Consider the following 14,484-nt stretch of genomic DNA (forward strand, 5'->3'; position numbering starts at 1 on the left):
CATGTATATTATCTAGGGTGAAAGAGATCACCAGCCCAGGCTGGATGCATGAGACAAGTGCTCGGGCCTGGTGCACTGGGAAGACCCAGAGGGATCGGGTGGAGAGGGAGGTGGGAGGGGGGACCGGGATGGGGAATACATGTAAAACCATGGCTGATTCATGTCAGTGTATGACAAAAAGCACTACAATATTGTAAAGTAATTAGCCTCCAACTAATAAAAATAAATGAAAAAAATAAACAAAACAAAACAAAACAAAAAAACCCAGCAAAGATACAAAAATACAATGTTCAGCACAGGAATTATAGCCAGTGTTTCATAATAACTTTATATGCAATATAATAATATGCATATATCAAATACATATGCAAAGTTACATAATTTTGCAAATATCAAAGCATAGTGATTCGATGTTTTTATAAAAATGTCAAAGCACTATGTTGTATACCCAAAACTAATATAATACTATAATTCAATGAACCTTCAATTTAAAAAAATTGGGCTTGAAAAAATTTCCAAGTTGGTAACCATGACAAATTCTATGTGAAACTATGAACATAAATTCCAAATAATGAGGGCCTATTGTACATCTTCATAGTCATTAAGTAACTTTCTAACCAAATTATTTTACCCTAAATTAGATATTCTTCTCATTTGAACTTGAGAAAGCATCCAATGTCAGTGAAGACAAGTTATACTAACTTAAAATTGAGACTAAGGGCTAGGTCACAATTGCCTGTCCAGCTGGTGTTGTCTCCTGCCAGTTGTTCTTCTGGAGACTGAGTAGCCTCTGGAAGCTGATTGTTTATGCCAGTCTTTGCTGTATTAGTATTTGCATTCAAATCTTAACCAGCCTTTCCTCAATATCACAGCCATCCATTTTCACCTACAGTCCCTCTATCCTAGCTGAGAAATGGTCTGTCTTCATCATGCATTTTTCCAAATTTCTGTCTTCTGCCTTGATTTCTTCCCTTCCTCTCCTCAATTCCAGACTTTTACAGTAAGATTTCCTTTCTTCAATAAGGACCTTATCTCAAGCAATGGATACCCAAAACCCTAGTTGTTTTCTGATTGGGGGGCAATGGAGTCACAGGAGAGAGAGCAGGGTGGGTTATGTATATTATAAGCAAAAAGTTATATTCCATCAAAGTTATTTAGGGATTGTGTACAGAATCTTAATTTATTAATCTGTTTTGCGAGCTACTAAAACTGGTCCCATCACTTCATGGGAAATAGATGGGGAAACAGTGGAAAGAGTGTCAGACTTTATTTTTGCGGGCTCCAAAATCACTGAAGATGGTGATTGCAGCCATGAAATTAAAAGATGCTTACTCCTTGGAAGGAAAGTTATGACCAACCTAGACAGCATCTTAAAAAGCAGAGACATTACTTTGCCAACAAGGGTCCATCTGGTCAAGGCTATGGTTTTTCCAGTGGTCATGTATGGATGTGAGAGTTGAATTGTGAAGAAAGCTGAGTGCCAAAGAATTGATGCTTTTGAACTATGGTGTTGGAGAAGACTCTTGAGAGTCCCTTGAACTGCAAGGAGATCCAACCAGTCCATCCTAGGGGAGATCAGTCCTGGGTGTTCATTGGAAGTACTGTGGCTGAAACTGAAGCTCCAATACTTTGGCCACCTCATGCAAAGAGTTGACTCATTGGAAAAGACCCTGATGCTGGGAAAGATTGAAGGCAGGAGGAGAAGGGGATGACAGAGGATGAGATGGCTGGATGGCATCACCGACTCGATAGACATGAGTTTGAGTAAATTCCAGGAGTTCATGATAGACAGTGAGGCCTGGCATGCTGCGATTCCTGGGGTCACAAAGAGTCGAACACGACTAAGCAACTGAACTGAACTGAACTAAAAACTGATCAAGGTCAGAAGCCATGTATCAAACACTTTGGATACGTACACCTTAGCATGTTGCCTGATATGTTAGAAGACTTTAATATATGTTGACTCTGTTGGTGGCTGAATAAATTTATGAGATGACAAAATGGGATGGCACAGAGAGATGCATGTTAGGTGGGCAGTATTTGAAATTTGATCACAGACCTAGGGTGGACCACATAACTTTATGTTCAGAGGAAATTCCATTTTAGCTGTTTAGTATCAAGAACAAAATGCAGCTTGCTTGTATTACAGCAGACTAGAGCTGTTTTACCCAAAAGGGAAAGATAATGACCTCACCTATGCCAATAAACATACACACCTAAAAAAAAAAAAAGTCCACTGAGAATAAATTTTGATTTAAAAAGAGAGGAAAATAAGGTATTAGTTGAAATAGGTTATAATAAGGCAGTTTTTTAAGGGCTTAATTATCCACACCACCAGAGGAGGGTATGATGTTATGGAGGAGGAAGAAATCATAAAACTTAGCAGCAGGGGTTCATCTTCTTAAGTATTAAATAGGTAATTAATCTTAACTGCAAGAAGCAATTAAGCCTCACTCAGTAAAGTGAGGAGTTTTAGGCTCATAGTCAAAGCAAAATTCAAGCCAAAGCAGGTTGGAAAAAGCAGGAGAGCAAAATAAATGACACCTGTGAGTACTTTTCTTTTGAAAAGTATATTAATCTTTACCTTGTTTCTGTATTAATCTGTATCGCTTGGGAAAAAATTAAGTTGTGCTTGAGATAAAATTTTATTTAGAAAAGAACTCTGAATTTCCTCCTATTTTGGTAAGTTTTTTTTCTGCAGTGCTATAGGCATGCTACTGTATGTACCAAAAGTGCACCTTTGAACATTCTACATGTTCTAGAAATGTACTGACAATAAATCTATACAAATGCAAGTTGGGAGAAACAAGATTAGTAGGATCCTTTATGCATACTTCGAAAAAGCATGTAAATTCTAAAAATGAAAGTTTTCATTAAAATAATAAAGCAATAATTTCACCATACATAAAATATTAAGCAAATAAATTTGGAAACATTTAACTAATATTGTCATTTTGGAGTAAAACAAAATATACTGTGTTAATTTGCCAGGGTCACCATTATAAAATGCAGCACCATCTAAATCTATTTAAACCATAGACAGGTTGGTTTAAACATCAAAAATGTTATTCAATATTTTCTCAAGGGTCTGGAGGCTGGAAGTCCAAGATCCAAGTGTCAATTTGGCTTGCAGTTCTCCATTTTCTTGCTGGAATCTCAAGGGCTTCAACTGTACACACAGGCCCCCAGTGCTTCTCCATAATCTTAATCTCTCCTTCTTAGAATGATACCAGTCAGGTTAGATTAGGACCCATTTTAACAGCCATATTTTAATGTAAGTACATTTTTAAAGCCCTATCTCTAAATCCAGCCACATTCTGAGGTACTGAGATGTTGGGGTTTTAACATAAACTCTTGCAGAACACAATTCCATTCACAATATGTACATTCAGATTTTAAAAAGCATAAAGAGAACAGCATCAAAATTCCAGTTGTACTTTCTTGCTTCAAGATTTTAAGTCATCTATTTAAATCCAGCAAATAGGATTGGATTCTTAAGCATAGGTGACCAGATAAAAGTATTAATGTGGCTGTTCTCCCTGATTTCCACGAGCCCCACAGTAGAATCCTGTACTTGGATTTCAATCCCTTCTCACTACAACACACCTAGCCTCCTATTACCCCAGGTATGTTTGTCTTTGCAAGACCAGTTACTGGATTTCTTGTCTGTAAGATGAGAGCTGCAGAGTGCCTACTTCATAGGTAGTGAGGATTAAGCAATTTAATACAATAAAAGCTCATAAAAAATGCCTTTTCCCCCAAGAGAAAGCTCTACCTGTAAAAGATTGGAATTAACTACAGAGATCAAATTGCCAATATCCTCTGGATCATGAAAAAAGTAAGAGAATTCCAGAAAAACATCTATTTCTGCTTTATTGACTATGCCAAATCCTTTGACTGTGTGGATCACAACACACTGTGGAAAATTCTTCAAGAGATGGGAATACCAGACCTCCTTACCTGCCTCTTGAGAAATATGTATGAGAGTCAGGAAGCAACAGTTAGAACTGGACATGGAACAGCAGACTGGTTCCAAATAGGAAAAGGAGTATGTCAAGGCTGTATATTGTCACCCTGCTTATTTAACTTACATGCAGAGTACATCATGAGAAATGCTGGGCTGGATGAAACACAAGCTGGAATCAAGATTGCCTTGAAAAATATCAATAACCTCAGATATGCAGATGACACCACCCTTATGGCAAAAAGTGAAGAACTAAAAAGCCTTTTGATGAAGGTGAAAGAGGAGAGTGAAAAAGTTGGCTTAAAGCTCAACCTTCAGAAAACTAAGATCATGCATCCAGTCCCATCACTTCATGGGAAATAGATGGAGAAACAGTGGAAACAGTGTTAGACTTTATTTTTCTGGGCTCCAAAATCACTTCAGTTGGTGACTGCAGCCATGAAATTAAAAGATGCTTGCTCCTTGGGAGGAAATTATGACCTATCTACACAGCATATTAAAAAGCAGAGACAGTACTTTGCCAACAAAGGTCCATCTAGTCAAGGCTATGGTTTTTCCAGTAGTCATGTATGGATGTGAGAGTTGGCGTATAAAGAAAGCTGAATCCTGAAGAATTGAGGCTTTTGAATTGTGGTGTTGGAGAAGACTCTTGAGAGTTCCTTGGACTGCAAGGAGATCCAACCAGTCCATCCTAAAGGAGATCCGTTCTGAGTGTTCCTTGTAAGGACTGATTTTGAAGCTGAAACTTCAATACTTTGGCCACCTGATGTGAAGAGCTGACTCATTGGAAAAGACCCTGATACTGGGAAAGATTGACGGTGGGAGGAGATGTGGACGACAGAGGATGAAATGGCTGGATGGCATCACCGACTCAATGGGCATGAGTTTGAGTAGGCTTCAGGAGTTAGTGATGGAAAGTTAGTGATGGAGTTAGTGATGCAGCCTGGCGTGCTGCAGTCCATGGGACTGCAAAGAGTCGGACACGACTGAGCGACTGAACTGAACTGACTATGACTACTAAACACCAGAGATAATATATACAAAATGCATGTGCCAGAGCTTGGTGCATAAAGTTACATTAGAAAATAATTAGTTTCATTAATACTAGTGTTTACTACAAGTGCATGTTTATAACTACTACTACTATTATAGTCATTATTTTAATTACTGCTATAACTGTTAACATCCGCTGTTATTAACATTTATACTTAAACTACCAATACTTCTATAAGTCTAAAATTCAAGTTGGAAAAATGTTACTGCCCTGATTTAAACATTTTAGTGACTGCCAATTGCTTTTAGGAAAAAGCTCAAACTCTTCTATGGCTCATAATTTTCTGAAGAAATCTAACTTCTATGAGACTCATCTCTAGCCACTTCTTACCCACCACAGTGTAGCCACATAAGTAATATTTCAGTTTCTTCTGCAACAGCAAAGGTCCTGCCTGGAGTGAAAGAAGCACTCTTCTGGGCACAAGGACTATAGCTGTGGGGAGAACAGTCAAGATATTTGCACTCAAGAAGCGTATATTCAAGAAGGAGAGGATTGTGGAGTCAGATAATAAGCAAGTAAACACATGAGCCAGTGAAACATACTTTGAAGAAAGTCAACCACAAGTCCATGAGAGAGGCTGAACTGTGGCCAGCTTGGGATGAATCAATTAGGGAAGATTTTGCTGAGAAATTGACATTGAACGTGAGATATGTATGAGGATAAGAAGTACAGTGAACTCTCCAGGCAGCAGGAGGACCACATGTAAAAGCTCTGAGGTGGAAATGCACTCTGTGAGTTCATGAAACTGACAGAAACATGCAGTGCCTGGGGCCTACTGTGCACAGCTGAGGAAATCACGAGGTGAGGTCTAACGGTCGGGAGCAGCCAGATCGTTCAGGAGCTAATCTGTGAGAGGGGATTGGCTTTTATTATTTTTAAATTAATTTTTATTGGAGTATAGTTGCCTTACAATATTGTGTTCATTTCTACTGTAAAGCAAAATGAATAAGCCATACATACATACATATATATATGTATATATATATTGCTGTGGGAGAAAACAAAAAATATATATATATACACACAAACACACATCCCTCCCCTCTTTTGGACTTCCTGCCCATTCAGTCACAATACTGCATTAGATAGAGTTCCCTGTGCTATACCGTATGTTCTCATTAGTTATCTGTTTTATACATAGTATCAATAATGTATATGCACCAATCACAACAGAGGAATGGATAAAGAAGATGTGGTACATATATATGATGGAATATTGCTCAGTTACAAAAGGGAATGAAATTGGGTCATTTGTAGAGATGTGGATGGACCTAAAGAGTGTTATACAGAGTGAAGTAATTCTTAAAAAGGAATATTGTATATTAACATATATATGTGAAATCTAGAAAAATGGTAGAGTTTTTTTTTATTATAAGGGCAGTGGAAGCCATTAGAAAAACTCAGGCCTAATAAAACATTATCAATTTTACATTTTCATAAGACAACTTCCATTACTTTGTGTAGAATTGATTGGGACTATACAGTCAAGGAGACTGATTAGAGGGCAATAGTGATAGTCCATAGCTTCCCAGGTGGCTCAGTGGTAAAGAATCTGCCTGCAATGCAGGAGATGCGGATTGGATCCGTGGGTCAGGTAGATCCCCCGGAGAAGGAAATGGCAACCAGCTCCAGTGTTCTTGCCTGGAGAATTCCATGGACAGGGGAGCCTGGCAGACTATAGTCCATGAGGTCAGAGTCAGACACAACTGAGTAACTAAGCAATAGCAACAATGATAATTCAGGTGAGGTGTGATAATTCTTGGCTTTGAGCAACTAGCTGAATGATGCAGAAGACTGGATGAGAAAGTTTTAGAGGGTAGCATTGAGACCTGTGTTCCATATTATGGCAAATACTGTTATTTTCTTGCATCCATTCTTTCCTTCATCCTTACTAGCAGAGCTAGTTGATTTTTAACTGAACATGTGGCTACCTAGAAAGGAAAACAGTCTAAGTTGTGAACAATGGAACATAGAAGGGATTTGTGTAACATCACAAAGCATGCTGAAAGGCAAGCCAATTTCTTTTTCACAGTTCTCATTCCTTCTGTCAGAAAGTGGACCAGGAGTAACCATCTTAGTCTGTTTACCGAGGATGGTAGAGCAGCATGGTACCAAAAAACATGGGTTACTGAGAATTAATCTTGAATATAGATGAGAGAAAAATTAATCTTTATGTTTTAAACCCACTGTATATCATTAAATATTCAATTCTGGAACTCAGAGAAGTTGTCAGGTTTATGAATTTAGAACTCATTTGCTTAAAGATGATATCTAAAGCTTAACACTGGCTAGGATCATTGAGGAAGAAGATTTAGCCAGAGGAATTATCCACATACTGAGCCCTGGGGCACTAGAGTTAGAGAAGAGAAGGAAGTTTCATTAAAATAGGATAAGAAGGAGCAACTGACACGACTGTGTTGTCTTAAAAACTCAGAGGACAAGACTTCAAAGAAGGCAAGAGTGGTTAAATAATAGGTCAATCAATGAGGACAAAGAAAAAACCAGTGAATTTGCAGCAGCATAGTTGGGGACCTTGACAGGAACAATTTCACTCATGTTGCGTGGACAGAATCCCAAATCTAGTGGGCTGAAGAGAGAACAAAAGGGGAAAATAAAAAATATATGGTGATCGCAGGATGCCCATCTGAGTTTTTTAGTGTGTTTTGTTTTTGTTTGTCTTTTGTTTGTTTGTTTTATCCTAATAGAAAGTAGTAAAAAGAGACAAAAGTGGAGGCGGGTAAAAGAGGTGAGTCCAAGAAGAGGAATTTTGCCTTGTTTTGCTTTGTTTCATGGCAAATAATAGATCTATTTTTTCTTTTAAAATATCCCCAGCTGTGGTCTTCCCTGTTGGCTTTTTCACATGTGTTCTCTGCCTAGAGTAAACTACTTTCATTCACACTTTTTCCTGGCTTTTCCACACAGCCAAAATTAAATAATGTCCTTTTTTTGTGCTCACAGTAAAATTCAGCCTAGAGAGAAAGAAGTCTCTTCTTTGAGAAGCAGATTTTTACAGTAGAAAAAGCAGAATCTATTAGTCAAATGGACCTTCTAAATCGGAGTTATTTAATACTGAAGTAGTTGCTTAACATTCTGTCTTAATTTTCCTATCACTAGAAGAGATTATGCTTTTGAAAATTACTGAAAGTCTGCTATAAAACCTCAATGAGATAATATGTAAAAGGCTTTTCATAGAACAGGGTTTCTTTTCATTGTGAGCCTGTCTGGGTTCCTCTTTTCCTCTTGTCACTTCATTTCTGCAGATCTTTTCTGTGCTTCAACCTATTTTTGTCCATCACTAGATTGAGCTAGAATATCACTACTTTTTTCAGTAGTTTTAATTACAAGGAACAGAGACACATTCATGTCCCCTCACTCTGGGACATATAATCAGTTTTAAACTACTAAAAGGTAAAATTACGAAAGAATTGGGAAAATATGAACACCAACTTCAATGATTTTGAGGATTTACTTTTCACTTTGGTGAATAGTAACATGATAGAGAACTTTGAAAAAACATTATATTTTAGAAGTAAAAAAAAATTATGTATTAAATTATATGATGAATGGAATTTGATTCCTGGAGGAGTGTGGAAAGAAACTTTGTAGTGGTGTGAGGGAAGCAATATTGGCCACTGATTGATGAGTACTGAAGCTGGGTCCAGGGAGATCCTTAAACTATTCTTTATATTTTGTGTATGTTTGACATTTTCCATAAAAATGTTACTTTTTAAAAATTTTCTATTAATACTTGGGTCACTTGACTGGTAGGGATTTCCTGTTAGCTTACCTTTGCATGAGCTCTAGCTGTTTACCCTGTTAGCTCAGCACTCTATTCTTTCTACTGTATATCTGGCCATTTTTCTAGGTCTGTCTTATTGACCAGCCCTGCTCCAGGCACGCCACTTGATTATCTCACTTAACTTAAAGGAGAAGTTTATCTCCCAATCTCTTAAACCTAAATGAAATCCTACCTTTGGATCCAAAGGCTCACTAATGCGTTCTATTAAACTATGGGCCATCTAAACCAGGTGTCAACCCTTAGCATCCCACACTGGCAGAGATGTTAAAATGTTGGGTGTAGACTATAATCTCCTTCAGACGAACGGGTTCTATGAGAAGAACAGAGCAGTAAAGATATTTTTATTTCCTCCATTGACTGAATCATGCAGTCATTACCTCTTTCATCTCATTAAAAAGCAGAAAGGACTAAAATCAAGTTCAGTTATGCATGGCTTATTTGGAGTCCCTCTCCATGACTAACTTTTACTTTTTATGTAAGATGTGTGTATTGCTTGAGGAAATAACATTTTGAAATAAAGTTGAAGGCAGGAAAATTCTCTTAGAATTTAGACTGAAATCAATTGCTATGGAAAGTGAATGCATTGAATATTTCAGCAACTTTTTAGTGAAGCAATTTTGCATTTTAATTGCATATTTTCATCTTAATTTGGAGGAAGAGATAGATGTATAATCCATAAAAATCCCCTCTAAGTCATCAATGAAAATTTTCTCTAAATTAGAATTGCATATTTTAACTCCGCTCCCAACTAAAGTTCATATATCAACCACTTCCATAGCCTTGTTAGAACAACCCGCTCTAGCCTTTTCAGTCCATAACTCATTCAAATTTTGTATTGAGTGTAGAATTCAGGACAGAAAGTAAGAGTTAGTTAATTTCAATGGACTAATGTGTTTCTTTATTTTTTAAAATAAAATCAACATTGTAAACCAACTATACTCAAATGTAAATAAATTAAATGAAGACAGTTTTATATATAGAACAATCTTCAAGAAAACCACATAATGTTGCCATACTCCAATGTAGTTAGTTGGGTTAAAATGTAAGTTTTTACTTTCAGTCACCCCAAAGCTCTATTCTCCAGTTACATCAGTTCTCTCACATTTAATAATGGCCTAGAATTAGGTTTGCTCCAATGGGTGACTGGAAATATCAAATGTAAATGGTAATTCCCTCATGTGAAGGAGCCCTAGTCTTATCACTCATCTTTTTGTTTCAAAATGAATAAACTGTGTTCAGTAGGAATCTGAGATTAAATTGTTTCATACTGCTGGAACATGTTCTTATTTTATACTGAATCTCCACATCCTCTTCTTTCTTTTATAGCACATCATTTGGGAGGGAAAAATCAATGATGTAGTAGTTGCTCTCTGAAATTATGTGTCTTAGACACATGGATTGCTTGGGTCATTGCCTTTTTTCACTAGTGGAAAATATAATGAAAACTGCATAATGGAAAGAACAATCCCAATGAGAGAAGGTTAAACTGGTGCAGAATTTTAAACTTGAATTGGGAGATATAGAATAAGTAATAAGTTGACATCTCGGTAAAATAATAATTTCCTCATACGAAATACACTGGATTAAAAAAGACTTTTAAAAAATCTTCCGTGATTAGAATCTTCTTTCTCTACATCAAAAGATTTATCTTAATCTTAAGTGAAGTTAACATCCCTAGTGAATCTAAAGCTAGGATACAGAAATTAAAAGGACCTAGTATGTCGAACAGGCAAGCAATCCTGGAAAGTGCACCCCTGAGGAAGTGTCATTTAGGTTTTATTTATATGAGTAAATCCCTGAAAGAAACTGAGAAATGAGCAAACATACTAGTCAGAGTTTTAGTTAGAATATATATACATGGAAAAGGCAGGAATATTGACTATAAACTTGTTAAAGAGCAATATCTCAAAACAAATGAAAACTAAGACATGTTTAATGACATAAATACAAGAAATGGCATGATATTCTTATCTCTTCCAAATGATGGAAATCATTCATTTCCAGCCTGAATTGAGAATTATCTTCTATATTTCTCCACTCCTCAAAAAAACATGAATTAATTCATAGTCATATTATTATATATAAAAGTGAATCAGGCTAAATTCAGAGAACTATGGGGAAATAAATGTCTGTTGTTGAAGCAATTCAGTTGTGATACTTTGGTAAGGTAGTCCAAGGCAACACACGCAATGTGTTAGCAAATTTTGGTATGAGAGATCTGTCATGAGTCTGCTTTGACAATTCACCACTCTGCCTCAAGCAGATGAGTGGCAGAAGGGAGACTGTCACCAGACCACAAATTATAATGGCCAAAGCATTTTGGGGTATGGAAAAAGAAGGAGGAAGAAAAGCCTAATAAGAATTTTACAGTGGAATGTCTTTACATATCCTTTCTATGAAGAGATGATAGCCTTGAGATAAATCACAGAGGACAACCTTAATAATGAAATACAGAAGAAATAAACCTCAACATAAGGGAATTGGATAAGAAGATGGACAGAAAGGACCAAGCAGAGGGAAGGTCGACTCAAAATGCTATTACATTTTGAGCTATTACCGCTGAAAGTTAAACCCCAAAAGGAGGAAACTAGAATAGGAAAGTTGCTTTTTCTACCCTAGTGGATTGTTAAGACAGAAATTAAAAATTAACATCAAAATCTTACAGTATGTCCTTGGTTAAATTCAGTATATATGCTTATTAACTGAATAATTAACAGTCCATAATATGGCTGAAGTCATATTTGCTTCCTCACATATTTACATATGATCTTTATAGGATACTGAGGCAAGGAAACCCTTGGGATATTAATTATGGAGAGATATCAGATATATGTATATCCTAAATGGCTATTTCTTTTTATTTGATCAGAGTGGGAAATGTTTTGTTGTTTCCTTAAATGTTGATAATATTAAAAAGTTAAAATGAAAGCTAAATGGAAAGTAGGTAAGCTATTACTAATGTGATTACCCATGAATTAAATTCTATAAAAGTAAACAAATTATGATGCAAAGTGAATAAAGATATAATGAACTGAAATGTCAGAGGAACTGACAGATCATACAAAGAGAAATTATTTCATATTAAAATAACTTAATGCAGTCATTTTATTATTAATAGTTAATATTGATCCATTTTATTCCAATAATATAAATTGCACAGGATGGGTTGGTTGGTTCTTCTTGGCATTTTAGCAGTAAAAGAAATATTACATTATCATCCTAAAATTAGAGATGGAGTATGTTGCACAGTATACCTACTGAACAATTTCAAATAATTATTTATGAACATGGGTACCATAGTTATACTAAATACAAAGAGAAACGTGAACTAAATAAGTGACAAACTATATATCTCATCTCAGAACCAAATTCATCATAGGATTTTATTTTAGATGTTGTTGCTCATGATAATGATGATGATCTTTCACAAACTTAAAAAAGATAATGTATTTATTAGCCATACTCAGGAAAAGCTTTTGTAAACAAATGGAGTACAAAAATGATACTCTAATTCTATTATTTTTATTTTGCTGAAAAAAAATTTTTGGACACCTAATCTTTCAAACAACAAAATGGGTAATTCAGGATCCTACTCAAAGATGTAATTTGTCAGTGAGTTACTTTCATGCATTTAACAAGGAGTCTATTTAATCAACAAATAATTTTTGAAAAATGCTTCAAAATTAATCAATTTTTTTTTCTCAGCAATCCTGAAATACTTCAGTAAGTAAAGTTCTTTATAAGGAAGAAATCTAAGCAATGAGATCATTTGACAAAAAGTGTCTTCCACTTACATTTTGGATAAGTAATTTACAATGGCTTAGTTGATTCTAGAGGGTGTTAACCTAATTTTCAGCAATTATTGTTATATATATATATATATATATATATATATATAAAATTAGAATGTGAGTAAAAGCTGTTTTGCTTTTTAAGTAAGAAACATGATTGGTGCACCAAAAAGATATCCTGGTAAAAAGCCATTTTGACATTAGATGAAAAAGTAGAGTTATAAATAATTTCATGGAAGAAAATTCTTAATTTAGATATACCCATCAAAACTACAACAGCTTGCTGACAATTTAGTTTAGTTATAATACTTCATGATTAATGTGTGATTGTTCATTCAATAAATCTATACACATCTCTCCTTCCATTTCATTACACTCATCGACATAAGTAACATTTTTATGTCATCTTACTGCTGTATATATTACTGAGAGAGTCAATTCCTAGGCAGGTTGATAAAAAGTCTAGGGGTCCGCGGGGAGAGAGAGGTCTGGAATTCTCAAGGAGAAAGAAAGGACAAACTTTTTTCCCCCTCTTCATTCCTTAGGATTATATAACAATAATGTATCCTACCTGAGGACAGTCTCTGGAAAAAACCTTCTGGCTAATTCTGTTATCTCAAAATGTAAATTATGGGAGTAGATCTGGTGAGGTCTTTACAACCTCGAGACATTCTTTTGATTCACTGTAATAACTAATTTGAGAGTATATAATTCCAGTGCTAAGACTAGCAAGGGGGGTACTCTTATACCCCCTTCTGATGTCTATGTCAGAAGCTTTCTCTATCTCCTTTATACTTTAATAAAACTTTATTACACAAAAGCTCTGAGCGATCCAGCCTCGTCTCTGGCCCCGGGTTGAATTCTTCTCCTCCGGAGGCCAAGAACCCCAGCGTCTTTGCATGATTCAGCAACAACCTTTCATTACTACCTATAATTTTTAAAATTCAAAATTATTGATTTTTATTTCCAAAGTGCTTCTCCCCTTTTATAGAATCAAGATTTCCAATAAAACAACAGAATTCAGAGCTTTTTTGACTGGAGTGGACAACAAGTCTATCTCAGGAGAAGCAACAATTCCCAAGAAAACTGGGTTGATCATGGACTTTTGAGCTGACTTAGCTTCTAAAAGCTGACTTTCCTCCCTTGCAGCAAAATTAAACTGAGTCAGGTCTGGCAAATCTTCCATCATTACCCACAATAAATATTACCAGAATCAGAAAGTCATATAGAGAACCATGAGAGACATAAGCCCATCAAAATCCTGAATCTCTATATTTTCTAGAGAAATTTGTTTTTTCATGCAAGAGTTCCAATGCAAATTTTACTGTGAATGCATATGTTTATGTAAGTCTAAAATGAAGTGTCTCCCTTTATTATTTTTCCACAGTCTGCCATTGTAATCTTCATAATGGTTGTGAAACTGGTATGCAGTTTACCAGAAAAAAGCAGTGTCAAAAGAGCTTCCTCAAGGTAAGTTTTATTGGTGTTCTGGCAAAGTATATATAAGGAATTATTTAGAGATTTTATCTAACACTCAAAAAAGATGTCATCTTCATTATAGGGGACTGGAAAGCAAAAGTAGGAAGTCAAAAATTACCTGGAGTAACAGGCAAATTTGGCCTTGGAGTACAAAACGAGGCAGGTCAAAGGCTAATAGAGTTTTGCAAAGAAAATGCACTGGTCATAGCAACACCCTCTTCAAACAACACAAGAGAAGACACTACTCATGGACATCACCAGATGGTCAATACTAAAATAAGGTTGATTATATTCTTTGCAGCCAAGGTGGAGAAGCTTTATACAATCAGCAAAAACAAGACTGGGAGCTGACTATGGCTCAGTTCATGAACTCCTTATTTCCAAATTCAGACTTAAA

Source organism: Odocoileus virginianus, chromosome 24 (genome assembly GCF_023699985.2).
Source record: "Odocoileus virginianus isolate 20LAN1187 ecotype Illinois chromosome 24, Ovbor_1.2, whole genome shotgun sequence".
NCBI classification, from domain to species: domain Eukaryota; kingdom Metazoa; phylum Chordata; class Mammalia; order Artiodactyla; family Cervidae; genus Odocoileus; species Odocoileus virginianus.